Below are 27,535 nucleotides of genomic sequence, written 5' to 3' on the forward strand. Positions count from 1 at the left end.
CAGATTTACCTCATGGCTCCCTCTGAATGTCTAGGGATGAAAGATGCATACAACAGCAGCAAAGGAATGTCCACGAAGAAATTTCTTTTTATGTGCTCTTTATTACCCAGCCGGGTAAAAACAGTGAACAGGTGATGAAAGGGATAGAGATGGAAAAGATGGAAAAGAAGGAGAACCGCAGATTCAGGCGTAGTATTTGGAACAGTCCTGCTCCTATGCGTAACACTTTTCTCACCACTCCTTTTTGAGTGGGCTTAGCGTACCCGGATAGGCCTCTCTCACTGACCTAGCAGCCGAAGTATCGCTCGAACCTCTTCAGGACGAAGTCTGTGCCACAGACATAAATGTCAGGGAGATGCCTCTGCCACAGGCCCTCTCTGATTGCAGATATGGAGGCAACCCTCCTAGGTAAAGTTGTGCCTGAATCTTCTTCTTAACGTCGCCCAGGTACCGACTGAAAGAGGAGTCAATCCTTCAGTGTCCGGTCACCTTGATCCCGGTGGTTCGTCAAAATCCTATTGGACCGCCAGCCTCTCACTGGTGCTCCTCAGATGGACTCCCCACCAAACAGAGGGAACCCAGTCGACCACTAGGTCCCCGTCCTGCTTAAATGCTCCGGACCAACTTAGGCCCAAAACCAGGAACACTGCATAGCACGCACACTCCGGCCAGGTAGGCCATAGCACCAGAGCGCCGCGTGATGTGGCCACCCTGAAGGTGGGTGCCACACCGTAAGAAGACCCCTCCTCAATGGCGTCTGTTCCAGAAGTACCCTCTCCCAGCATGCCCAGCGATAACACTCCCTCCTGATTTGCTGCTGGAAAAAGGCACCCAAGCCTCAACTCCACTGGTGCCACCTGTCGTCCCGGGGTGCGATAACACCCCAGCAACAACAGAATGAGCCCACAGTACAGCCAAGCTGAAACAGAGACCCTAACCAAACATTGCAATTGAAATCAGAGTCCATACACTCTGATTATCCCTTAAAATTTCAACCAGCACCGGTACTTAGAAGTAACCCGGCGCTACATCAGTATAAAAGACACCTGTCCACAACCTTAAACAGTCACACTCCAAACTCCACTATGGTGAAGACCAAAGAGCTGTCGAAGGACACCAGAAACAAGACTGTAGCCCTGCACCAGGCTGGGAAGACTGAATCTGCAATAGGCAAGCAGCTTGGTGTGAAGAAATCAACTGTGGGAGCAATAATTAGAAAATGGAAGACATACAAGACCACTGATAATCTCCCTCGATCTGGGGCTCCATGCAAGATCTCACCCCGTGGGGTCAAAATGATCACAAGAACAGTGAGCAAAAATCCCAGAACCACACGGGTGGAACTAGTGAATGACCTGCAGAGAGCTGGGACCAACGTAACAAAGGCTACCATCAGTAACACACTACGCCGCCAGGGACTCAGATCCTGCAGTGCCAGACGTGTCCCCCTGCTTAAGCCAGTACATGTCAGGCCCGTCTGAGGTTTGCTAGAGAGCATTTGGATGATCCAGAAGAGGAATGGGAGAATGTCACATGGTCAGATAAAACCAAAGTAGAACTATTTGGTAGAAACACAACTCGTCGCGTTTGGAGGAGCGAGAATGCTGAGTTGCAACCAAAGAACACCATACCTATACCTACTGTGAAGCATGGGGGTGGCAACATCATGCTTTGGGGCTGTTTCTCTGCAAAGGGAACAGGACGACTGATCCGTGTACATGAAAGAATGAATGGGGCCATGTATCGTGAGATTTTGAGTGCAAACCTCCTCCCATCAGCAAGGGCATTGGAGATGAAACGTGGCTGGCTCTTTCAGCATGACAATGATCCCAAACACACTGCCCAGGCAACGAAGGAGTGGCTTCGCAAGAAGCATTTCAAGGTCCTTGAGTGGCCCAGCCAGTCTCCAGATCTCAACCCCATAGAAAACCTTTGGAGGGAGTTGAAAGTCTGTGTTGCCCAGCGACAGCCCCAAAACATCACTGCTCTAGAGGAGATCTGCAATGAGGAATGGGCCAACATACCAGCAACAGTGTGTGACAACCTTGTGAAGACTTACAGAAAAGGTTTGACCATCCTTTGTCATTGCCAACAAACGATATATAACAAAGTATTGAGATGAACTTTTGATATTGACCAAATACTTATTTTCCACCATCATTTGCAAATAAATTCTTTCCAAAGCAGACACTGTGATTGTCTGGATTTGTTTCCACATTTTGTCTCTCATAGTTGAGGTATACCTATGATGACAATTACAGGCCTCTCTCATCTTTTTAAGTGGGAGAACTTGCACAATTGGTGGCTGACTAAATACTTTTTTGCCCCACTATATAAAAGTATTACCGTATTTTCCGGCGTATAAGACGACCTTTTGTACTTCAAATTTTCCCTCAAAAGTCGGGGGTCGCCTTATACGCCGGTACCTGTATGCGTGGCAGGCGTCCATTGTTCAAAAGCCGCGCCTCCTCCTGGTGCTGTTCTGTGATAGGCGGAACACTGTTTCCCAGCAGCACCTCTGTTCAGTGTTCCGCCTATCACGGCTGTGTTCTCATCTTCGGCCTCGGACAAGAGGACATCCATGATAGGCGGAACACTAAAAACAAGGCACTGCTGGCAAACTGAGTGTTCTGCCTATCGCGGAACAGCACGAGGAGGAGGCACAGATTTTAAACAATTGACACCTGAAATCTGACTGCATGTCAGGAAAAGGCAAGGGATCGTCCAGGTGAGGGATGTAATAGCACGGGAACAGTGAGGCATGTAATGGCAGGGGAACAGTGAGGCATGTAATGGCAGGGGAACAGTGAGGCATGAAATGGCACAGTACAGTGAGGCATGTAATGGCACAGTGAAGCAAGGGGGTTGTCTTATAAGATGAGTATATCCCAAAACCAAGATTTTAGCTGGAAAATTAGGGGGTCTCGTCTTATACGCCGGCAAATATGATATGCTTGAAATAAAAGTACAGCTTATTCAGTACTCAAACTAAACTTGCTTTTTTAAATGTTATTTTTTATTACAAATAGAATAACAAGGATTGTATATGTTAAGAACATTTTGATTATGCATGAGAACCCTTAACCCACTCCCCTTTCCCTCATATTAATGCAAAAGCTGCCAATATGCAATTGTTAGTTATTGACAATGCTGATCCCGAGGCATATATTGCTATTGTAGGAGCTTGATCAATTTCCTCTTGATTTTCAGGTGTAATTTTCTCTATAAATGAAGGGATTGTATATTTTTGGGAGGCCGTGGTTTGTAACACTTTCTTACTTGAAGATGCTGCTGGTGAAGAAACACTTTGTGATGATCCAGAAGCAGCAGAAAGAGTGTTTCTGGAATGAGAACTCTGGAAGGAAAAGGTCCTCGCACTTCCATTATGGTCCTCATCATTTTATTCCATACTATATTTTTTAATTTCTTCAGGAAACCTCTGGCATGCAAGGATGTGTATTGTCATCCTTGTAGCATTTGGAAAATAATATTTCTTCTCACAATATACTGTATGCAAACTGCAGCTTTTCTCCCAGCAAAAATTGCACTGTGGAAATGTTTCCAAACTCTAGATCAGGGTTCTCCAAACTTTCTGAACAAAGGGACAGTTTACTGTCCTTCAGACTTTGAGGGGCCAAACTGTGGCCAGCGTGAGTCAAGAATGCCATGGTGTCAATAGAAGTAAACAATGCCCCATCATTGGTATTAGTAGGAGGATTATTGCCTCATTGTTGGTATTAGGGGAAGAAATATTCCCCCGGCATTGGTATCAGTGGTAGGAATAGCCCCCATCACTGGTGTCATTGGGTGGAACAGTGCCCGATCATAGGTGCCAGTGGAAGAAATAGTGCGTCATCATTGGTGTCAGTGGAAGGAATATTGTTCCATCATTGATGTCAGTGGGAGGAATAGTGTCCCATCACTGGGGTCAGTGGGAGGAATAGTGCCCCATCATTGGTTTCAGTGGGAGGAACAGTGCCCCATCATTGGTGTGATTAGGAGGAACAGTGCCCCATCATTGGTGTGATTAGGAGGAACAGTGCCCCATCATTGGTGTCAGTGGGAGGAACGGTGCTCCATCATTGATGTCAGTGGGAGGAATAGTGCCCCATCATTGAAGTCAATGGGAGGAATAAAGACATATAATTGGTGTCAGTGGGAGGAATAATGCCCCATCATTGCTGCCAGTGAAAGGAATAGTGCCCTGTTAGCATCAGTAGAAGAAATAGTGCTTTGTATTAGTGGGAGGAATAGTGCACCAATGGCCTGATAAAGACAAGCAAAGGGCCACATACAGCCCCCGGGCAGTAGTTGGAGACTATTGCTCTAGATGTTGGTCTCACCATTTTACTGAGAGGAGGTAAAGAATAAACTATTTACGGACGAGACTATAGGTGAACATTATGCTGTGATGGTGGAGAACGTTAATAGGAATCATATAAAGGTTATAAAGATAAACGAATTTGTCAGACAATTTCACCCTCTTACCTGTCAATTAAAGCCTGAGAGGACATAAACTATCATCTACTGCAGTAGTGTTGCTATGGGGGTGCGGGGTGGAGGGGTGACACCAACCCTAGTGACGCAACTGATCTATTGTATCCCAACAATCACCCAACTGTAGCAGGTACAAGATGGAGCCCACAAGCAAATTAACTAGTGCCTTTCCTCTACAGTGACCCCTAGTGGCAGAAATGTATATTTCTCTTGTTTGAGAACTGCATTGAGAAGTACAGTATTACTTGGACTGTATTCCAGAATTTGCTTGTCTTCAGCTTATAGAATTTGCAATAATTTAAGACTTTACGAAAAGTCTCAGAGATCATTCATTAAAGGGGTTGTAAAGGATTGTTTTTTTATTTTCTAATTAGGTTCCTTTAAGCTAGTGCATTATTGGTTCACTTACCCTTTCCTTCGATTTCCCTTCTAAATGTTTATTTTCTTTGTCTGAATTTCTCACTTCCTGTTTCTCCTCAGTAAACTTCACACCATCATTCGAGTGGTGTTTAGTCAGCCAGAACAGCTTACTGAACAGCTTACTGAGGAGAAACAGGAAGTGAGAAATTCAGACAAAGAAAACAAAAAAAAAACATTTAGATGGGAAATCGAAGGAAAAGGTTAGCGAACCAACAATGCACTAGCTTAAAGGAACCAATTTAGAAAATAAAAAACAAACCTTTACAACCCCTTTAAGGTCTTTATGTTATATAGTTTGAACACCATGTTATAGATATATTATTTATCATTAAAAAGAACATATTCCACACTTTTTTTCTTCAATTTTTCTTCAATTTTTCCTGTGGAAAAAAAAAAAACGCTTTAAAAAAAAAAAGATTCTTAATTTTTTTCCAGTTTATTTCCGGGCCTTCCCATCTCTATGTGGGACCCCAGCTTCTTATTTCATTTTTCAGTCAGTTTCCCCCTTACATCCAATTAGAGGGGCCCTGATGGAGGGGGCAGTAACCACTAACCCCCAATGCTACAGGGGGCACTAGTCACCAGTACTGCAAGGGGCACAGACCACTAATGCTGCAGAAGGCTTTGACTACCAATGTTGCTGGGGTCACTCACTACTAATGCTGCAGGGGCCACTGACCATCCATGCTACAGGGGCACTAGCCACCAATGTTGAAGAGGGCACTTACCACCTGTACTGAAGGGAGCACTGACAACCATTGAGGCAGGTGGCATTGACCACCAATACATGTTGAGTTTAGTTCCACTTTAATGTCCATGTGTTTTAGGCACTTTGAGCTTGTACAGTAAGCAACGTGCCTTATTTTATGAAACCCTGTGCTTAAAACATGACATAAAAGAAGTTCTTTGTAAATCTAACTGTATGTGGTTCAAACACAAAAATAACATTTATTTTCTCAGGTTATATATTAAGAGAATTCTTTAGGGTCATACTTTAGACCGCCTGAGGTCCTCAGGGGTCCCATAGCATACTGGTTGAGAAAGGCTGTCAGATCCGAACTATACAAAGGCACAGCAGGGGCTCAGTAGGGACAGTAAAGACAAAGCATAGGAAGGGGAGACAGCTCTCTGAGTCGTGTCCCGGTTTAACCACCTAAATGCAGCATCACAGTGCCAAGAGTAAAAAAAAAAAATCCCCCACATTTTTTTAAATATATTTACAGTACAAAATCAAGGTCAGAGCATATTGGCACCATAAAAGGATGATGAAGTGAAGTTGGTTACTAATGACAAGGAGAAACCAACTGTACTAAATGCATTATTCTCCTCAGCTTTTACAAAGGAAAGGGAGGAGTACAGTAATCAAGACAGTACAATTAGTAAGGCATCATTGTACCCTTGTGGCTGTGGCTTACAGAAGCCAGTGTCCGAAAAAGACTTGAAAAGCTTAACACAAATAAATCACCAGGACCAGATGGCTTACACCCAAGAGTCCTTAAAGAACTCAGTCGGGTTATAGCAAGGAATAGTACCAGCTGAGTGATGAAGGACCAACGTGGTACCAATATATAAAAAAGGGCAGAGATATTTAACTGGAAACGACAGGCCAGTCAGTTTAACATCAATAGTATGTAAACTATTTGAGGGGATTATAAGGGACTATATCCAAGAATGTTCTGATGAAAACCGTATCATTAGTAGTAATCAACGTAGATTTACTAAAAGGTAGTTCTTGCTAAAGCAATCTGTTAACGTTCTACAAGGAAGTGAGCTGCCATCTAGATAAGGGAAAGCCTGTAGATGTGGTGTATCTGAATTTTGCAAAAGCATTCGACATAGTAAAATCCTAAATTTAAAAACTGAGGTCTGTAGGCATGGACCATAGGGTTCGTTCATGGATTAAAAAATGGTTACAGGGGCATGTCCACAAGGTGGGACCCTTTTATGTATCTTCTCTGAGAAAAGGAATTTATGGTAGGAGTATGGAATATAAAAATCCTATTACCCTATTTAGGAACATATAGCTTGATGATATATAGGTAACCTAGTAAAGGTCAAAAGCAGAGCAAATTAAGGTCCCTTACACATGAGGCAGGCTCTGTTGGAGGAGTCCTGTTCAGCAGGGAACCTGTCCACTGATCCCTACTAAGCAGGTGAATGGCTAATCCATGTCTGCTCCACTTATGCAGAGCAGACATAGACACAGCCTGTTCTCCTCTAATGGCAGTTGGATGTAAATGGACCACCTGTTCTTTTACACCCAACTGCCATCTGATCCACTGCTCCACAGAGGAGACTGGAGGGTCTGATTGGGTCCATCTGAAAAACCTGATTGGTCTGAGGGTGCTTAAGCCTAATTAAGCAGATGGAAGGTGGAAGGGGTTATATCTTCAAGGGGGTTGGCCCTCTGTTCTCTATGTGAATAGCATCCCTCTCTCCTTTAGGTGGCAGTATAAACACTAGGTTACCTAATTATCATCAAGCTGTGTCCCCCAATGAAAGATACAGATATAAAAAGATACAAATATATTTGGCCCGGTAATGCCTTGTACACACAACCGGTTTTCACAACGAGAAAATTGCCATTTGTGTGTATGCTGCCTAGCAGTTTTCTCGATGCAAAAACTGCCTGCAAAAAAAATGGAACCAGCTCTCTTTTTTCTCGTCATGTTTCCCATCAGTTTTTTTGTCATTGCGAAAAACGGTCGTGTGTATGCTTTTCCCAGGGGAAAAAACGTGCATGCTCAGAATCAAGTATGCAGCCCAAAAGCAGCCCAAAGGGTGGCACCATTTGAAAGGAACTTCCCCTTTATAGTCCCGTTGTACATGTTGTACGTCACTGCGCTTTGGTCGGAAGTTTTTTTTGCACGAACGCGTGTATGCAAGTCAGGCTGGAGAGGAATCACGTCGGGAAAAATGACGTTTTTTTCCTGCCGAGAAAAATGGTTGTGTGTACAAGGCATAAGGTTTGGTTTACACCTAAAGGTGAAATCAAGCAAGGGTGCATTTCCATGTGTTTTTGTCACCTTGTCTGTAAGGCAGCCAGTTAATTTTAATGGGTTGTCCTTTAAGCGAGAAATGCAAAAGTCCCTGACTCTTTTAAAAAAAATGCATGGGGGTACCATTACCAATTAATGGCACTGCTCTTTGTCTACTAATTTAAAGACATGGCCGTACGAACGGCGCATGCTCAGAATCACGTTGCATATCCTCCCTAAGATACAACGGCTCAAAGCGTACGACCTGAACGTAACCTACGCCCAGCCCCATTCATGTACGACTTACGTAAACGACGTAAAATACGACGCCCATACCTTAACATGACTTACCCCTGCTTTAGGTGGGATAACTTTATGCCGGACGTACGCCTTACGTAAACGGCGTAGCTTACAGCGACAGGCGCAAGTACGTTCGTGAATCGGCGTATCTAGGTCATTTACATATTCAACGCGTAAATCAACGGAAGCGCCCCTAGCGGCCAGCGTAAATATGCACCCAAGATACGATGGCGTAGGAGACTTACGTCAGTCGTATTAAGCCAAAATTCAGGCGTATCTTGTTTCCTGAATACGGCTCATAGATATGACGGCACATCCTAGAACTTACGCGGCGTATCAATAGACACGTCGGCGTAAGCTATCTGTGAATCTGGCCCATAGTTTTTTTTCTAGAAAATCATACTGTACTTTGTAGTGTTTTAGAGAAAAGGGTTCTGTACCTTTTTTTACTCTAACATTAATATATATGAAGAAAAAAAAGACTGCAATTCAGTTCCAAAAAAATCTCTGAGCTTCTGACCCAGATACACAAGCTAACAACGATTCATACGAAATCACTAGCACACTCTATTCTGACTGACTTATCTTATGGAAAAGATCTAAAAACACAAATTTTAGAACTTCAGAATTTTTAGCTTAACACTTTAAATACAATAAATTAATTATTCCCCAGTAAACTATTTGTCAAAATTCTTACCCCAGCACTTGCAAATATGCAATTTTTAATGCTGCTGGCTCCTGCTCGCTCAGTGCTGCTTCTCAGTCTTCTCATTGTTTCCAGTCTTTACAGGAAACAATGGACAGTGCAGTCTGTTTGCTTGAAGAAATGATAGGGGAGGTGGATGGTGATGCAGGGGCATGCTTTGCAATCCTAGGCTATGGTTCTGTGTGTTTCTAATGATGCACACAGTGCAGGGATACACAAGTTTAGTCTCTGCATGCAAGGGTGACTCCACAGGATGCTACAAGAGAAAGGAGCCGCCCTGAAACAAGAAATCGGGGGCAGTGGTAATGGCACTAACTTAAACTAGAACACAAGCAAGGATTAAATGATAAAGCATAACCAGTAAGCAATTACATCAGCTGCTTAAAACAATTGAGGGTTTAATAATACTTTAAGGCCCACCAAACTTAAACCAGGACAATGTCAAAGGGGAGCCCTGTCCTTGGTTCACCCATGTTCCCTATTGTGGTTACAGTTCTTACATAGTGACTCTATATTGAGACGTATATGTAGTTCTACAATGCTTTTTACCCTAACAATTTGGCGTAAATGCTTTAAGAGGTTCTCTCTCTCTTTACCGTGCCCCATTTGTTTTTCATTATTTGTCCTTAATAATATGTACTTAATCCTAGATAAACCTACCTCTTTTGAATACTTGTGTGCCAAAGGTCAACCTCAACAGTTACATTTAGTGTCCTCTATATACCACATTCTCCATGAAGCTATTTCTTTTACTGGAGATACTTATTCCTACATGCGCAGGTGGTCACATCTGCTACAACGGCCCATCGCCTCTCAGATGTGGGATAAGATCTGGACTTCTGCTTTTAAATCCTCCAAATTCATGGCGCAGAAAGAGAGACTACCCTTAAAATCCTGAAATTCTGTTATAGGACTCCAGAGGTCATACATAGATATTATGCCTCCTGCTCAGCTATGTGTTGGCGTTATGGACTTGAAGCAGGAACATTGTTTCATATTTTCTGGCCTTTTTGAACTGAGGTGATGATGTTGCTTCATAAAGTGTTATGCCGCGTACACACGATCATTTTTCGGCATGAAAGAAAACGTTGTTTTACAGCATGTCCAAAAAAACAAAGTTTTTTCCAACTTCATCATTAAAAACGACGTTGCCCACACATCATCGTTTTAAAAAAATGATGAACAAAGCGCGGTGACGTACAACACGTACGACGACACTCTAAAGAGGAAGTTCTATTTGCCTTTGGGCTGCTTTAGCTGATTCCACACGATCATTTTTTACTACCCGAAAAACTACATTTTTTAAAACGACGTTAAAAAATGCAGCATGTTCGAATTTTTTTTTGGTCATTTTTCAGAAACTGAAAAACGATGTGCAGCCCACACACGATCAGTTTAAATGACGTTTTTAAAAACAACGTTTTTTTTTTCATGCCGAAAAATGATCGTGTGTACGCGGCATTAGATTTGTCCCTTCCCCTTGATCCTATTCAATATTTACTGGGTCTTCCCTTCTCTGGTATTGCCAAACCTATTAAACAACTGATTATTTTGGCAACCAGGAGAGTTATGCCTCGTACACACGATCCAAAAATCGGACGACAGATCGTCAGACTTTTTTCGTTTACTAGTCGCAAGTAGATTGAATAGGTTACTAAAGTCATGAAAATTCTCGTACAACAGAAAAAAAAAATCGGAAGTGATGTCATGTGTTGTAATGTATTTGTGTTGTATTTTCAGACGACAACTGTACTGACTAAACGAAAATCGTAAGATTAGGTATCATACAAGGAAAATTTTCATGCATGTCCGATAAAATAATATCGAATGAACTGTCATGATCGGCTCACGGAAGCCCTGTACTAATGATTCGACTATCGTACGATTCTTCCTCGGACGACATTTTTCGTAAGATATTCGGATCGTGTGTACGGGCCATTATTCTGCTTTTTTGGCTGTCCAATACACCTCCATAGTTGTATAGATTTCCCAGAGAATGGAATACCTAACTGCTACTGTACACAATGCTATTCCACAATTTAACAAAATATGGGAGTGCTGGGATCAGTCTGAGTTTGGGACCCCTTTGCTTTGCTCTGTGACTTGATATTTGGCATTTCCTATTGCTATGTTTTAGCACACATTCCTTGTGCCTAATTTATCTTGATTATGAACCCACAATAGTTGATTTCATGAGCCTAGTTTGTGAGTAATTTAAACTTCAACCTCCTTGTTGTATTGTACTGATTTGTTAACTTTACTTATGTAATACCTGCAGATATTTTATGTTCAGTACTTATGGCATTTTACCTTTTTGTATTATGTTATTATGTTATGTACCTCGTCTTTTTTGTCTCTTTTGAAAAATTCTAATAAAAAACACAATTATAAAAAAATAAAAAAAAATAAAAAACTGCAGAATATTGGCCTTTAGAAAGATGAGATTAGATTCCTTTTTACCGAGTATGCATTTGGGTAACAATAAGATGCTACATAAATCCAAACAGACAGCAGGTCGCTTCCTAGAATGTTACCACAACTTATGCAGCACTTCCCAGCCCTGCAGCCCAAAACAAGCTAGACAAAATAAATATCTTTGTAAGTCTGGTATGCCTCTGCATGGATAGGCAATCACTGGATACACCATTTTCAGGAATGGCAGAAAAAAAATTATCATTTAAGAGATGAAACTAAAGAGAAAAAAAAAAGATAGAAGGTACATTCTAATTATAATAAGGCATATTGCATATATTTAATTTTATTAAGAAAATAAGTGACACTCAGGCAACAGTAGGAGCCATTGGCTCCTGCTGCTGTCAGTCAAATCCTATGAGGAGAAAGCATGGATCTATGGATGCACAAAAAATATGTTTTAAAAGTCTGTTATGTAAAAGATGGTCACATGATGTGTGGCATTTTTTTAAGATTTTTTTATTTGTGATTGTGCTGTTTGTGCAGTCTACTTTGGTTGTCTATGGATTATCAGTTTGCTTATTTTGTGGTTTGCGGGATCAGAGCTTTGTTTCCAGCCTGCCTCACATCTGGCCGATAGTGTTTTGCATATAAGCAAATGAAATCTGTGCTAACAGTGCAATATGTGAGGATAGCTGCTGTGTACTATGTCCTGACACACGACATTATACAAATTCAAATACAAACAGTGCAGTGCTTAACATAAAATGCTGAACAAACAAATGATAACCAAAATTTTAACATTTCAATAACACAATACTACATGACACAATAAACAAATTAATAAATGTGTGACTCCAGAGAGAAGAAAAAAACAGTTAAAGAGTCCCCAAATGAGAAGGTTGCAAAATTATTCAGGATAAAGGTTTCACATGCCGTGATGGAGGCTGTAAATCACAGGATAGGTAAGGTGTTACCAACCAAACTCATGCTGCGTAGGGATGAGCCGAACACCCCCCTGTTCGGTTCACACTAGAACCTGCGAACACATCAAACGTTTGTGTGAACTTTAGAACCCCGTTAAAGTCTATGGGACTCGAACGTTTGAAATCTAAAGTGCTAATTTTAAAGGCTAATATGCAAGTTGTTGTCCTAAAAAGTGTTTGGGGACCTGGGTCCTGTCCCAGGGGACATGTATCAATGCAAAAAAAAGTTTTAAAAACGGCAGTTTTTTCGGGAGCAGTGAATTTAATAATGCTTAAAGTGAAACAATAAAAGTGAAATATTCCTTTAAATTTCATACCTAGGGAGGGTGTAAAGTAAGCATGTGAATTAGCGCATGCTTCCCGTACTTATAACCGAGTGGATAACCACCGCTGGATTTTTTTTTTAATAAAGGGCTTTTTTCCACGGTGTGTGTGTGTTTTTTTACAATTATTTACACTTCCTTCGTGAAATGGTACCCCACTACCAATTCACATGGGGGGGCAGGATCTGGGGGTCCCCTTTGTTAAAGGGGTCTTCCAGATTCTGATAAGCCCCCCCACCGCAGACCCCCACAACCACTGGCCAGGGTTGTGGGGATGAGGCCCTTTTTCCCATCAACATGGGGACATCCTTCCCATGTTGAGGGCATGTGGCCTGGTACGGTTCAGGAAAGGGGGGCCGCTCTCTGTCCCCCCCTCTTTTATGCAGCCGGCCAGGTTACGTGCTCGGATAAGGGGTCTGGTGTGGATTTTTGGGGGAATTCCACGCCATTTTTTTTTAAATTTGGGGTGGTTAAAATCCACACCAGACCTAAAGGGTCTGGAATGGATATTTGGGGGGAACCCCACGTCATTTTTTTTTAATTGACAGCCGGTTCCTCTTAATATCCATACCAGACCTGAAGGGCCTAGTAATTGAATTTGGGGGGACCCCACGCTATTTCTTTTTTTTTTATGAATGAATTCTCTCTGAATTGCCGGGAGCCGACAATTCATTATAGCCACGAGTCCGGGTTTAAATGACTTTTTTTCCTTCAGAAATGACACTTTGTGCAGAGACAGTTCTAAGTACGGGAAACATGCGCTATTTCACATGCTTACTTTACACCCCCCCTAGGTACGAAATTTAAAGGAATATTTCACTTTTATTGTTTCACTTTTAGGGCTCTTTCACACGGGCGGCCTGCCAGTTTTTTAGGCGGACCTGAACGGGCGCTCTGTGCTCCTCTATGGAGCCGCGGATGTCAGCGGTGACATGCCCGCTGACATCCGACCCGCCAAAGTGTGACGGAGGAAAAACCTACTTTTCCATCCGTCTGGCAGATCAGATCGGGTGAACACGGAAAGACGCTCCGTGTTCATCCGATACCCCCATAGAGGAGAGCAGAGAAAAGATAGGGCGGTCCCTGCACAGTGAAAGTATATTCCACATAGCGTGATATTATAAAACAGGAGCAATTTAATGAATACAATTACACTCACATGGATAGATTATATATAAGCATATAAAAAAACGCCAGAACTCAAACTTCCTTCAGAAGCCAAAATGGCCAACAAGCGATCCTGCATGCGTGATAGCATGTGCGTTGCTTTGCTCTATGTGTGTCATATATGACATCATCAGTGGCATGCACACACGCCATTACCCTTATATAAGACCCAAGACCTGGGAGGATCAATGTGATTGGTCAATAAATCACCCTAGGCGACAGCCAAAACACTTGGGATCACAACCCGAGCAGCTGGACACGGCCCATAGACTGTTGACGAACCATAGCACCATCTTGTGTGGAAAAAAGAGAAGGGCAAAAATTGTAATGATAAAAACGTCTAAAAAGATAAAATACGCAATAACGGACTTATAGTAAAGGAAGGTACATAATGCTCTCTTGTAGCAAGAGTGTATCCCTTAGGGGGTAATTCGAGTATGCATGCACCACACACACACAGCACACACTTGTATACTGTCTCAATGGCCAATCTACCAGCCAACAATCCTTAAAAGGTCATCCTCCCAGGTTAACATATTTTGCATAAAAGATATCAAAGATCGATAACTCTATAAGTAGACAGCTACTATACACTGTATTAAAAACAATAAAATAAATGGAATATTATAAAATTTAAAAAAAGTCAATCAGGGCACAAATGTCCAAATGGGTGTACCGTATATATTCCATTCACTATATTCACCTCCATAGCAGTGTTTTGCGTATGTTAAAATGTGTTTACTTCTGTTACCATGGTGGCAGTGGTAGCAAGCTATTTAACAGCGGGGTGCGTGGCAGCTTTACTCTTACTGAAGAAGTCCCGCTTGGGCGTAATGCGTATGTGGGGCTACGCTTTGACATCATCGAACGGCCATCTTGATTTTGTGCTTTTTGCTGATACATGTCAATGCACTCTTATTAGCACTCTGTCAGTGCAGGACCTTGTAAGTGGAACTTTTGTTGGCATTAATATTATTTTTTAAATGGAGAACGGTATTGGTTCTTTTTTTTTTTTTTACTTCTATATGTATGTATTTCCACACGTGGAGGTGATTTGAGAGGAAAACCCAGAGGATTAGCCCCTGAAGGGGACAAGTGTATTTTGACCATACTGCTCAATCAATATTCCCATTGCACATATTCCTGGACGTAGACTCATCAGTAGTGTGTGCTGTAGGCAGCAACTACCAGCTGGAAACTGAGCTTGTCATGAAACAACACACATATTTGCCAGCACACCATGGATCACCTGAGTGATATTGTCCAAAATTTTGATTGCAAAAAGATCACATCACAAAGAACCAAGTGTAAAAAAGTGACATGTTTTGGAGGCGAACGGCCATCTGTTATTGGTGGTAGAGGCACAAGTGACACCTATACTTTGTTTAATTGAAGGATATCTCACTGACATGCAATGTTGTGACTTTACTTTGAACTTTTGCTACTTTATTTAATATGTGGACTATAATTATTGATATTATGGTGTATTTAATATATTTTTTTGTACATGTACGGCTGTGCAAAAATATAGATTTTTATTAAGAGGATCACGCTGTACCATTTCGTTTTTAGATGGACACACACAGCCCAGCCTGAGAGCGTGCCCATACGTGTGCCCCCATTGAACATGGGGGCACATTTGGGAGTAGTACAAGCAAAGAGCAATGGAGGGGGATTCCAGAAGAGGAGGTAAGTGGCCATTGCACAGAGGAGATAAGCATAGCATCTTTTTTATTTTAATTAAACAAAAATTTGGTTTTACAAACACTTTAAGATGGAAATGACATACCCTAAAAGCTTGCCCTGAAAATGTAAAATGTTACTAAACCCAGGACCCTGTATTCACTATATCTGGTCTCCCACAGTACACAGAACATGGAAATTAAATCATTTTAGTAAATATAAACTGCTAAATACATTTTCTCATCAGCAGTATATAGCAGTCTTGTAGCTTGTATCAGTGCCTGATTAAAGCTTGTAGGAGAAATTTTCATACTGCACTGGCTGTCCTATCAGGCTGGAGGCCCCCAACCCTCTGTCCGGACAGTTCTGATTGGCCCTGTGCTGATAACATGCACTCTCCCAATAAATTAACAACTCTCTAGCAATACACACCAAACTGAGCAGGTGCATCCTAACTCCATCAACTCTGTCTTATCTGGACATGTTTTGGAGACAGTGCAAGAAGGGGAGGATCTGTGCATACAAGATCAAACAGCCTTGTTATACAATGCAGAGAATTAAATCGTTTAGGTTCCACAGTGTGTATAACAAGCATGCTTTACTGTTTACTGCATATACAGACTGATTTTACTGTTGTGGGTTTAGTAACACTTTAGCTGTTAGTACAAAAAAAAAAGTGCCATGGACAATACTCAACTGTGTTGTTAAAGCGGAGTTCCACCCAAAAATAGAGCTTCAGCTTATCTCCCCCCCCTCGGTGTCACATTTGGCACCTTTCAGGGGGAGGGGGGAGCAGATACCTGTCTAATACGGGTATTTGCTCCCACTTCCAGCAAAATATGCGTCATGTCTGGCCACAGGTCCCAGAAGACAGCAGGGACCAGTCAGAACACGCAGCGCGACTAGCGCATTCGCAGTAGGGAACCAGGGTGTGAAGCCACAAGGCTTCACTTCCTGATTCCCTTACTGAAGATGCCGAACAGGTAGGTGTCCTTATTTAAAGTAGTTGTAGCTGCTGACTATAAAAAAAATATTCTGGTGGAGCTCCGCTTTAACTCGTTAGAAACCAAAGTGCACCTCATATCCACATATTAAAAAGTGGGAGTATGGCCTCAATTAAGAAGGTATAATAAGGATAATAACGTACCATCATCCGAGTATTGATGAACAAGTAAAGGGGGAGGGTGGGAATGAGGGAATAGTTGCTAAAGGTTAACCCAGAACAAACCCGCCCAAATGATGTGTGGACTATGTCGGTACTGATGAGTCAAAGTAAATAATAATAGATAAAACAAGGGATATATTTATTACAATTAAAATATTGCATTAAAATAATGTACATCAAAAGATTGGTAAGATTCTCGACTAGTTTCGCGGGGTATCCGCTTCTTCAGGAGAACCAATCTAAGGGACAATAATGCAATGAGAAAGATAAAATACATATAATACAGTTCAGCAATAAGTTAAAAAATACATTACAATGAGAAATTTACCCAATGTGTAACGAAGCAAGCGCGGAGCCGGGTCTACCCAGGTGATTGTCCCCCCGCGGTGGACATGGGGGATGGTGCATTGATCTCTAAATAGGTAGCATAAACAAAAGTTAGAGGGGCCCAGTACGTGATAGCAATTGAGGGTGGAGAGAAGAGGGGAGGAAATAGGGAGGGAAAGGAGGGAAGGAAGGGAAGGGGGGGGAGAGGGGAGGCAAGGAGATGGGAAGGAAAGAAGGGGGGGGGAGGGTGGGGGGGACAGAGGACAAGAAAAAAGGGGGGAGGGGAAAGGGGAAACAATCACCTGGGTAGACCCGGCTCCGCGCCTGCTTCATTACACATTGGGTAAATTTCTCATTGTTATGTATTATTTAACTTATTGCTGAACTGTATTATATGTATTGTATCTTTCTCATTGCATTATTGTCCCTTAGATTGGTTCTCCTGAAGAAGCGGATACCCCGCGAAACTAGTCGAGAATCTTACCAATCTTTTGATGTATATTATTTTAATGCAATATTTTAATTTTAACCTCCTGGGCGGTGTTCCCGAGTCTGACTCGGGGTGAGATTTTTGGGCAAGGATCGGTAACCCCGAGTCAGACTCGGGCTCGCCTCGCTGGATGTACAGGGAGTTTCACTTACCTTGTCCCTGGATCCAGCGATGCCACCGCGCTGTGTGAGCGAGCAGGACCTCGCTCGATTCACACAGTGCCTCCGTGTGACGCCGATCTCCGTTCCCTGCGACGTTACGACGCACGGGGACGGAGAACGGCGCCAAATTCAAAAAAGTAAACAAACACTATACATACAGTATACTGTAATCTTATAGATTACAGTACTGTATGTAAAAAAAACACACCCCCCTTGTCCCTAGTGGTCTGTCCAGTGCCCTGCATGTCATTTTATATAATAAAAACGTTTCTTTCTCCCTGCAAACTGTAGATTGTCCATAGCAACCAAAAGTGTCCCTTTATGTCAAAAATAGTTTTAGATCAGCTAAAAAACAGCGATAATAAATTATAATCACTTGCAGAATTGTGCGATAGCGATTTGTGGGGAAATTCGTCATAAAAAAAAAAAAATAATGACAGCAACAATTCTGCAACTGAGCAAATTTCAGTGATTTTGATTTGATTACATTATTGAATAATTTTTATTATAATTATATTATTATTTGTTATATTGATTTATAATTATTTATTATATTATAATTTATAATTTTGTTTTTAAAAAAATTTCATACCCGGGATGCCTATTAGAAGCTTGTTTGGTCAGATTTAAGTGAGTTATTTCTAAAAATGACAGACCTACAATATAAAACGCCAAATTTCCTTGCAAATAATGGTACCGCTTTCAGCATGTTTTTTCTGAAAGAATCATACCGCCAGGGAGGTTAATAAATATATCCCATTTTTTATCTATTATCGTTTACTTTGACTCATCAGTACCGACATAGTCCACACATCATTTGGGCAGGTTTGTTCTGGGTTAGCCTCAGCAACTATTCTCTCATTCCCACCCTCCCCCTTTACTTGTTCATATCCACATATATTTTACTGGATGTGAATAGCTGTTTCATTGTAGGCTGCAGGAACGTACCCCAGCACCTGGCAAAACACATTCAACACTGACTGTACAATCCCTGTAAAAATTTGCTTTTTATTTACAAAAAAAATAGATATGAAGACATCATATAAGCTAATAGTAATACGTATTTAGTTTTACAGAGCTAAGCATTTGTTCGACTGGGGTGGATTTATGCATCAGAGATATCCTTGGGATACTACAAAGCTGACCTTTGTTGTTTTGCATATTAGAAACACTGCTGCTATACTTGCCTTTATCCATAGACACACCAATTCAATACAAAAGCACCAAGTTGTCTTTTCATTTACTGACTACACAGTAAGCCTGAGAGATCAGGACCATGGACAGCACTGTTTTAGTTATCGGGTCTCCTCAGAATGAGGCTGTTCCTTTTTGGTCTGCTAATTATTGAAAACCTATACAGAAATAAAGACCCAAGATCCAAGGCCTCAAAAGTCCTGACCCATATATTTGTATTATGTCAGTGACTCATTATCAGTGACACAAGGATATGGATGACAGCTCCAATACTTGCATTTTAAAAACATGTTAGCAATGACAGCTCCCAAATGTTGGTCCTGTGATGTTTAAAGGGGATGTAAAGGTTCGTTTTTTTTTGTTTTTTTTCCCTAAATAGCTTCTTTTACCTTAGTCCTCCTTCACTTACCTCATCCTTTGATTTTTCTTTTAAATGTCCTTATTTCTTCTGAGAAATCCTCGCTTCCTTTTTTCTTTCTGTAACTCCACACGGCAATGCAAGGCTTTCTCCCTGGTGTGGAGTGTCGGGCTCGCCCCCTCCCTTGGACTACAGGAGAGTCAGGATGCCCACTAACACAAAGCTCCTTTCTCTATCTGCAAAGTAGAGAGCGTCCTGACTCTCCTGTAGTCTCCACACAGTGATCAGCACTAAAAATATGCACTGGCAGTGACATTTAGGGCAGTCAAAGTGTAAAATGTGTGCCTAGCCAGTTTCTTGTGTACTATATGTTGTGCTTTCACTAAGGGATGTGATAGATTTTCTTTCCCTGCCTTGCAGGGAAAGAATATCTATCACATCCCCGCTGCCAGGACAGAGCTCTCCCTTGTTTACATAGGCAAAGCTCAGACCGGCCTCTCTCCTCGATGATCAGTGGGTCCTGGCGCACATCCATTGGCCAGCACCTGCTGATCAGTTTCTGCTGTGATTAGTCATGTGTGTTCCCTACTTGGAAGTGCAGAATCATGTATATATACACACGTGATTCTGCACAGAGTGGCTTGCCTGTAGCAGCAAATCTGCTATTGGGCAGTCGGCAAGTGGTAAGAGATCTCACTTTTCTGGTAGTGTCATATCTTTCTCTATATCAGTCACAGCTTTTGCTTCATATCTCCTTCCTCATACACCACTGCAGTGTTTGCATGGCTTTCAGGTCAGTCTCATGTTGTCTCATATGACAATGCCCTGGCTGACAGCGGGAGCATGCACAGCTGCAGTAGTAACAGCTGTCAATATGGCTGTGTTTATACAACAGCAATGACACCTCTGGAGGATGAATGTGCACTAGTGTTCCATTAAGCCTTTATTTACAATTTCAGGTGACTTTCTGTGGACTGAAACGGTCAGTGGGCAGAAATACTGGAGTGACAGCTCTATGGCTGGGAGCTGTTGTCAACAGATCCAAGATGGAAGAACCCAGCCCTGGTTTGCGACCTGCTTGCAGGGCATAAAAAGGGAAGATCACTTAGAGGTAGGGTGACCACATTTCCAAACTGCCATTCAGGGACACACCCCTCTCTCACCTTCCCCAAAAAAAGATGAGGGGGGAAATGTAGTCTCGGGGTTGATGGGGAATTTGGCGGTGGGTTATTTGTCAGGTGAATGTGCCACTTGCCACCAGATGCAGTGCCGCTTGCCACCCACAGCCTGCCACCAGATGCAGTGCTGCTGTCACTCCCTTTGCATGAGCCACGTGTGTAGAAGGAAAGAAGTGGCATCACTATCTGGAGAGTGAAGATCACACCAGTCCCTGCTGCTTGCCGCTGGGTGCCGGAGAAGAAGGGGGTGCCAAGGTGGGTGGGGATAGCAGTGCTGCACTAGGTGCAGGGCTCGCTCCCGCCATCACTGTCAGAGTAAATTGTCACTGGTTGCAAGATGCCAGGCAGCGCTGGCACTAGCAACCAGTTCCGGAAATGTAGTTAGTCAGTAGTTAGTCAGTAGGGGGTGGCTGTGTCCTCTATTTCATTCTGGGACATTGTATTGTCCCGGAATGAAGGTGCCCGGGACCTGGGACAGACATGTCAATTGCGGGACAGTCCCGGGCAATCCAGGACACATGGGCACCCTACTTAGAGGAGCTCTCCCCAAGGCTCCTCGGAGTGTGAGCAGAGAGTAGGCAGCGGAGATCTTCCTGCCCACAATTCACAGCGTTACTATCAGACTCTGTGATGCTCCTCCTGGGGAGAGCTTCTCTAAGTGACCAGCCCACCTGGGTGCCACAGAGCCTGTCTTCTCTATCTCTGTCCCCGATCAGCATCCCTCCGATCCCCGAAGCGTACCCTCCTGGAAAAATGATTTAGCATGTCAAGTGATAGAGTAGAAAACAGTGGATGTGGCACTTTGAGTTTAACAAGGAGTATTTTGTCTATACAGGTTTGCATCCCAGTCAAGAAGTTGCTAATTCTTTCGTTTTCTTGCAGCCCAACAATAAGGGAACAACGTTTCATCGCTAAGCATTTTCCAGTGGTGCATCTATAAGAATTTTGTGGCGTATCCTTTCTGTTATAAAGTACCCTCTTGGAAGAGTTTTCTGAGGAACCATCCTACACATGCCCAAATCAATAGATCACTGCCTTTTTGAGCCCAGACTGCGAAGCTGAGGATCCATTGTTTCTGGTGAGTGGGGTCACAGAGGAGGGAGTCACCTCACACTTTTTTCCATATAAGCATAGAATTGTGCCTATATAAATGTATAGCTTAGCCACTAGGGATAGCTCTGTATTTGTATTAGGCTTACCGTATATACTCGAGTATAAGCCGAGTTTTTTAACACATTTTTTGATGCTGAAAATGCCCCCCTCGGCTTATACTCGAGTCACCTTTTTGCGACTGATCTCCCGCACTTTGGGGACCCGGTACCGGCCAACCCTACGTCTCTTCCTTTACAAGTGTGCAAAGTTTGTTGACCGGGGGGACCTACGGTCGGGGAGCACCGATTTTTCAAAGTCGGGCACCCCTTCCATAGACTCCCATGTTAAACGGTAATTTCTCCAGTAAGTTTGGGGACCCGGTACTGGCCGGCTGTAGGTCTCCTGGACCCGAAACTTGGCACACATGTAGCCCAGTTCTCCGCTACAAGTGTGCAAAGTTTGCGGTCTGGGGAACCTACGGCCGGGGAGCACCGATTTTTCAAAGTTGAGCACCCCTTCTATAGACTCCCATGTTAAACGGTAATTTCTCCAGTAAGTTTGGGGACCCGGTACTGGCCGGCTGTAGGTCTCCTGGACCCGAAACTTGGCACACATGTAGCCCAGTTCTCCTCTACAAGTGTGCAAAGTTTGCGGTCTGGGGGACCTACGGCCGGGGAGCACTGATTTTTCAAACCCGGGCACCCCTTCTATATACTCCCATGTTAAACGTAAGTCTAGTCATGGACACAGTGAGGCATGGACACAGTGAGGCATGGGCACAGTGAGGCATGGGCACAGTGAGGCATGGACACAGTGAGGCATGGACACAGTGAGGCATGGACACAGTGTGGCATGCACATGGACACAGTGAGGCAAAGTGAGGCACAGTGAGGCATGCAGATGGACACCCTGGGCTTATACTTGAGTCAATACGTTTTCCCAGTTTTTTGTGGTAAAATTAGGTGCCTCTGCTTATATTCGGGCCGGCTTATACTCGAGTATATACGGTAATTACCATCCCTGCTTTAAAAAAATGTTCAGATAACATATCAAGCATATCGGAGGGGCATTTTTATCAGCTGAATCATAGACATGCACCGTGAGAACGATCAGTATAGGAAAACCACTGTGTGGCACTGCAAGCAGGAAGCAGGACCTGAGTATGTAATGAGCAAACATGTCTGCCTCCATGTACATATTTAAAGACATACCATACAACGTGTTGTTGTTTTTTTAAAATAGAACACGTCCGTTGTGGGATTTTCATTAAACCAAGCTCTTTCACATCTAAAAAATAATTGAAGAAACTGTACATCACCTTGAATGTGCATGCACGTTCTAAGTCTACAGGGTGAATACAATCTTTACTATCGCACTGTGCTATATATCATAAATAATGCACCTTCATGTGTACATGATGTTTATGGGATTTGGGATCTGTTGCATGAAAAATATGTTCATGCCTTGCTTTTAAAATGTCTGTATTCTGGCATTGCTGCTACATGACTTTCACATGTATCTTCTTTTTTTTCTATACAGGGAAATGAAAAAGAGCCAGAGGGTGAAATGAGCTCGGCTTTCCTTACCACTCTGAGACTGACTCTAACATCCCGCTGACTTCATGGTCTGTGAAGCTCCAGTCACACCACTCACGGGATCCCCCGTCATGAGCCTAGAGAGGGAGAAAGAGAAATAGAGGGGAGGTGAATGAGAGAAGACAGCAGAGAGAAATACATAGAGGCAGAAAGCAATCAGGCAAGGAACCAAACAGGGAAGAACACACTGAGGGGGAAGGGAATGGCAGAAGGCAGAAAAGGTTAAAAGATAGAGACATCATTATTGGATGCAGGCTAATGGCCAGTGTCTTCAAATACTTCAAATATACGGCCATTGTGCACATTAACAACAGTATTTTACTCCATTAGTCACACACTTGGGGCCTGTATACAAGTTTCAGACATAGCACACATAGTGGCCTAAGAAACATCAGTGATTTGTTGTGAGGAAACGGTTGTTTTATGCTGGGGACACAGCTTTGAAAGAACAGGGCTACATCCGCATTGCAGTTCCTCTGTCAGCTGGTGAATATTATCAAACACTGTGGACTGCTATGAGGAATTACAATGGTTTGCATAGCTCCCAAGTCCCAACTGTGTCTCACTTCAAGGGACTGTCCCTCTTTTCAAATCAAATACCTCTTTACGCCCAAGTTGTTTCTATTTTTTTCTGCATAGATTTATAATAAATATTTAGAAAAATACACTAAATATCAAAAGCATTATACAGCACAAAATATTTCATACCACCTCTGTATGGTTGGTTTTAATATTTTATATATATTGGCCCGGATTCAGATACAATGGTATATCTATCCGCGGGCGTAACGTATCTCAGATACGTTACGCCGCCATAAAATAGGGCGCAAGTTCCGTATTCAGAAAGAACTTGCGCCCTAAGTTACGGTGGCGTAACGTATGTAAGCCCGCCTAATTCAAATGTGGATGATGTGGGCGTGTTTTATGTAAATTACATGTGACCCCGCGTATTTGACGTTTTTTACGAACAGCGCATGCGCCGTTCGTGAAAGAATCCCCATGCTCGAAATTACGCCGCAAATCGTCATTGCTTTAGACGTGAACGCAACTTACGTACAGCCCTTTTCGCGAATGACTTACGCAAACGACGTACAATTTTAAAAATTTGACGCGGGAACGACGTCCATACTTAACATAGGATACCCCTCATATAAAAAAGCCGAACGAAAACGACGTAAAAAATGCGCCGGGCGGACGTACGTTTCTGAATCGGCGTATCTACCTAATTAGCATATTCTACGGAAGCGCCACCTAGCGGCCAGCGTAAATATGCAGCCTAAGATACGACGGTGTAAGACACTTACGCCGGTCGGATCTTAGGGAAATCTATGCGTAACTGATTCTATTAATCAGTCGTATAGATACGACCCCGCAACTCAGAGTTACGACGGCGTATCCAGAGATACGCCGTCTAAACTCGTCTCTGAATCCTGGCCATAGTATATCGAGAAAATAGTGGTCATTTTTATTTCTTTTTTAACCCAAGCTTTTTCAATTGTGGGTTCATGGAACCCTAAGCTTCCCCCAGTGGTTGCAAGGAGTACCTTCAGCAGTTATGGATTAACCATTTCAATACCAGGCACTTACACCCCCTCCCTGATCAAGCCAATTTTCAACTTTCAACGCTGTCGCGCATTGAATGACAATTGCGCGGTCATGCTACACTGTACCCAAACACATTTTTTATCATTTTGTTCCCACAGATAGAGCTTTCTTTTGGTGGTGTTTGCTCACTGCTCACTGCTGAAGGTTTTATAAAAAGCCTGAAAATTTGAAAAAATAAATAAAAAGTTTTCTTTGTTTCAGTTATAAAATTTTGTAAATAAGTATGTTTTTTCCTTCACTGAGGCTACACTGACGGGCACTTATAAGGCGGCTCTGATGGGCACTGATGAGGTGGCACCAATGAGGTGGCACTGATGGGCACTGATAGGCGGCACTGATATGCAGCACTGATGGGCACTCATAGGTGTCACTGATGGGCACTCATAGCTGGCACTGATGGGTACTTAAGGGTGGCACTGATGGGCATCACTGATAAGGAGACATCTGGCAGGCATTAGTAATGGACTCTGACTGGCGCCATTTGTGGGCACTGATTGGCATATTTTGGGCACTGTGTGGCATCCCTGGAGGACGCACGTGAGGAAAAGTCGATAGACGGCTGATCACATGATAAAGAGCCTCCATCAGAGGCTCTTTACCAAGATCGGTGTATCACACATCGCACCACTGATCGCCACGCTGCGCGCCCCCACAGATATCCTGAAAGATGTCATATGAACTGTATGATTAAATCAATTCTGATATCACTGTTCTACTAACCTGACAGCTTATTATTCTAAATAAGAAAGATTCTAACTACCAGCAAGAAAAAGACCTTATAGAACCTGTCATTTCAGATCCATCATGGCTGCTGTCGCCACATCCCTCAACTTGTTGTGTCACTGCTGCATCACCAGCCGTCCCATTAAAGTGAATGGGACTGTCGGTGAGAGGAGGAGCCGCTGCGGGACAGAGATGACAGTTGCTCTTTAAAAATTATGATTTAAATTGAGTTGATCTAAATCAAGCCTTTTTTACTAGTGATTTAAATTATGATTTAAGTTGTGAATTAAATCAACTTGATTTAAATCAAATCCGATCTGATGACAATCAAAGTAAGGGAGCAATTTTCCCACTGACAGCCAATGTAAATGGACATTTTTTTTTACTCACCACTAATGAAAAGGACCACCTCTCTACTGATCATTAGTATAAAGGGACAATATAGATAGTCTGTTTTTTTTCTGGTCATTTTTTATTATTCGTTTTATATATAGATTATTTGGGGTTGATTTACTAAAACTGGAGGGTGACAAATTTGGCGTAGCTTTGCACAGTAGCCAATCAGCTTCTAACTTCAGCTTATTCAATTAAGTTTTGACAAAAAAAAAAAAAGCTTGGAAGCTGATTGGTTTCTCTGCACCAGATTTTGCACTCTCCAGTTTTAGTAAATCAACCCCTTATTATCATATAGAGCAGAGAAGTGTTATAGAATGATCTGCTCTAGGTATCAATATCTATGTTCTTTATTCTTTTATTTAACACTTTCTTCAATTTGCTGATCAGATGGCCAAAATATACTGGGCCAGATACACAAACGAATTACGCCGGCGTATCTATGGATACGCCACGTAATTTTTAAAAATGCCCCGTCGTTTCTTTGTTTTGTATCCACAAAACAAGATACGACTGAATCTGGGCTCGATCCCACAGGCGTACGTCTTAGTACGCCGTCGGATCGTAGGTGCATATTTACGCTGGCCGCTAGGTGGCGTTTCCGTTGAATTCCACGTTGAGTATGCAAACTAGCTAGATACGGCAATCCACGAACGTACGTCCGGCCGGCGCATTTTTTTTTACGTCGTTTGCGTTCGGCTTTTTCCGGCGTATAGTTACCCCTGCTATATGAGGCGTATCCTATGTTAAGTATGGCCGTCGTTCCCACGTCGAATTTTGAAAATGTTACGTCGTTTGCGTAAGTCGTTCGCAAATAGGGCTTTGCGTAGAATGACGTCACCGTCGTAAGCATTGGCTTTTTCCGGTTTAATTTACGAGCATGCGCACTGGGATACCCCCACGGACGGCGCATGCGCCGTTAAAAAAAAACGTCATTTACGTCGGGTCACGACGTATTAACATAAAACACGCCCCCATCACATACATTGCACACCCTTACGCCGCCTAAGTTACACTACGCCGCCGTTGCGGCGGGAATTCTTTGAGGATACAAAAAAAATAATAAGTATCTGAGATACACTACGCCGGACGGAGAGAAGTGCCGCGCTTCGTGGATCTGGCCCACTGTATGTGGAAATATTGAGGACACAGCTTCAATGGCAACATTGGTATAATATAAAGTGCTTCAAAAGAAACAAAAGCACTTTTCTTATGTGCTGAAAGATTATTTAAATGTATTTTAGAAAACTGTGCACTTAGAAAACTAGTACACTGTCACCTTAGCAACATGTAATGCACAAGGGGACATTGATATTTAACATCTTTAACTAAATCAGCTCATGAGTACGATTTGACAGGTCTCTTTCAGCTGTAATAAATTAAGAAAGAAAATGCTAAATAAGTCAGATTCTACTTGCAAATAATTTTCTGGAATGGAATGAATATTCTTTCCCTCATTTTCTAAAACATTTTGAAAACACGCGCCGATATCAAATATCATTATTCATGCAATGCATCATACTGTGTTGTAAACATGTAACCACTAATACTTAAATGGGTTGTTAAGGTACAATTTTTTTTTTCCTAAATAGCTTCCTTTACCTTAGTGCAGTCCTCCTTCACTTACCTCATCTTTCGATTTGTCTTTTAAATGTCCTTATTTCTTCTGAGAAATCATCACTTCCTGTTCTTCTGTCTGTAACTACACACAGTAATGCAAGGCTTTCTCCCTGGTGTGGAGTGTTGTGCTCGCCCCCTCCCTTGGACTACAAGAGAGTCAGG

General features: G+C 42.6%; 1 protein-coding gene across 7 annotated transcripts in view; it reads right to left on the bottom strand.

Annotated features, from left to right (window-relative positions):
* The window catches only part of DLGAP3 (DLG associated protein 3), a 626,246-nt gene that overhangs the window by 411,721 nt on the left and 186,990 nt on the right, over positions 1-27,535 (bottom strand). For all 7 annotated transcript variants that reach the window (XM_040337299.1, XM_040337293.1, XM_040337294.1 and 4 more), the window contains one exon: positions 23,024-23,109. The gene's annotated coding sequence lies outside the window, so the exon portion shown is untranslated. The remainder of the gene's footprint in view (positions 1-23,023; positions 23,110-27,535) is intronic.

This window comes from Rana temporaria, chromosome 2, assembly GCF_905171775.1.
Source record: "Rana temporaria chromosome 2, aRanTem1.1, whole genome shotgun sequence".
In the NCBI taxonomy this organism is placed as follows: Eukaryota; Metazoa; Chordata; class Amphibia; order Anura; family Ranidae; genus Rana; species Rana temporaria.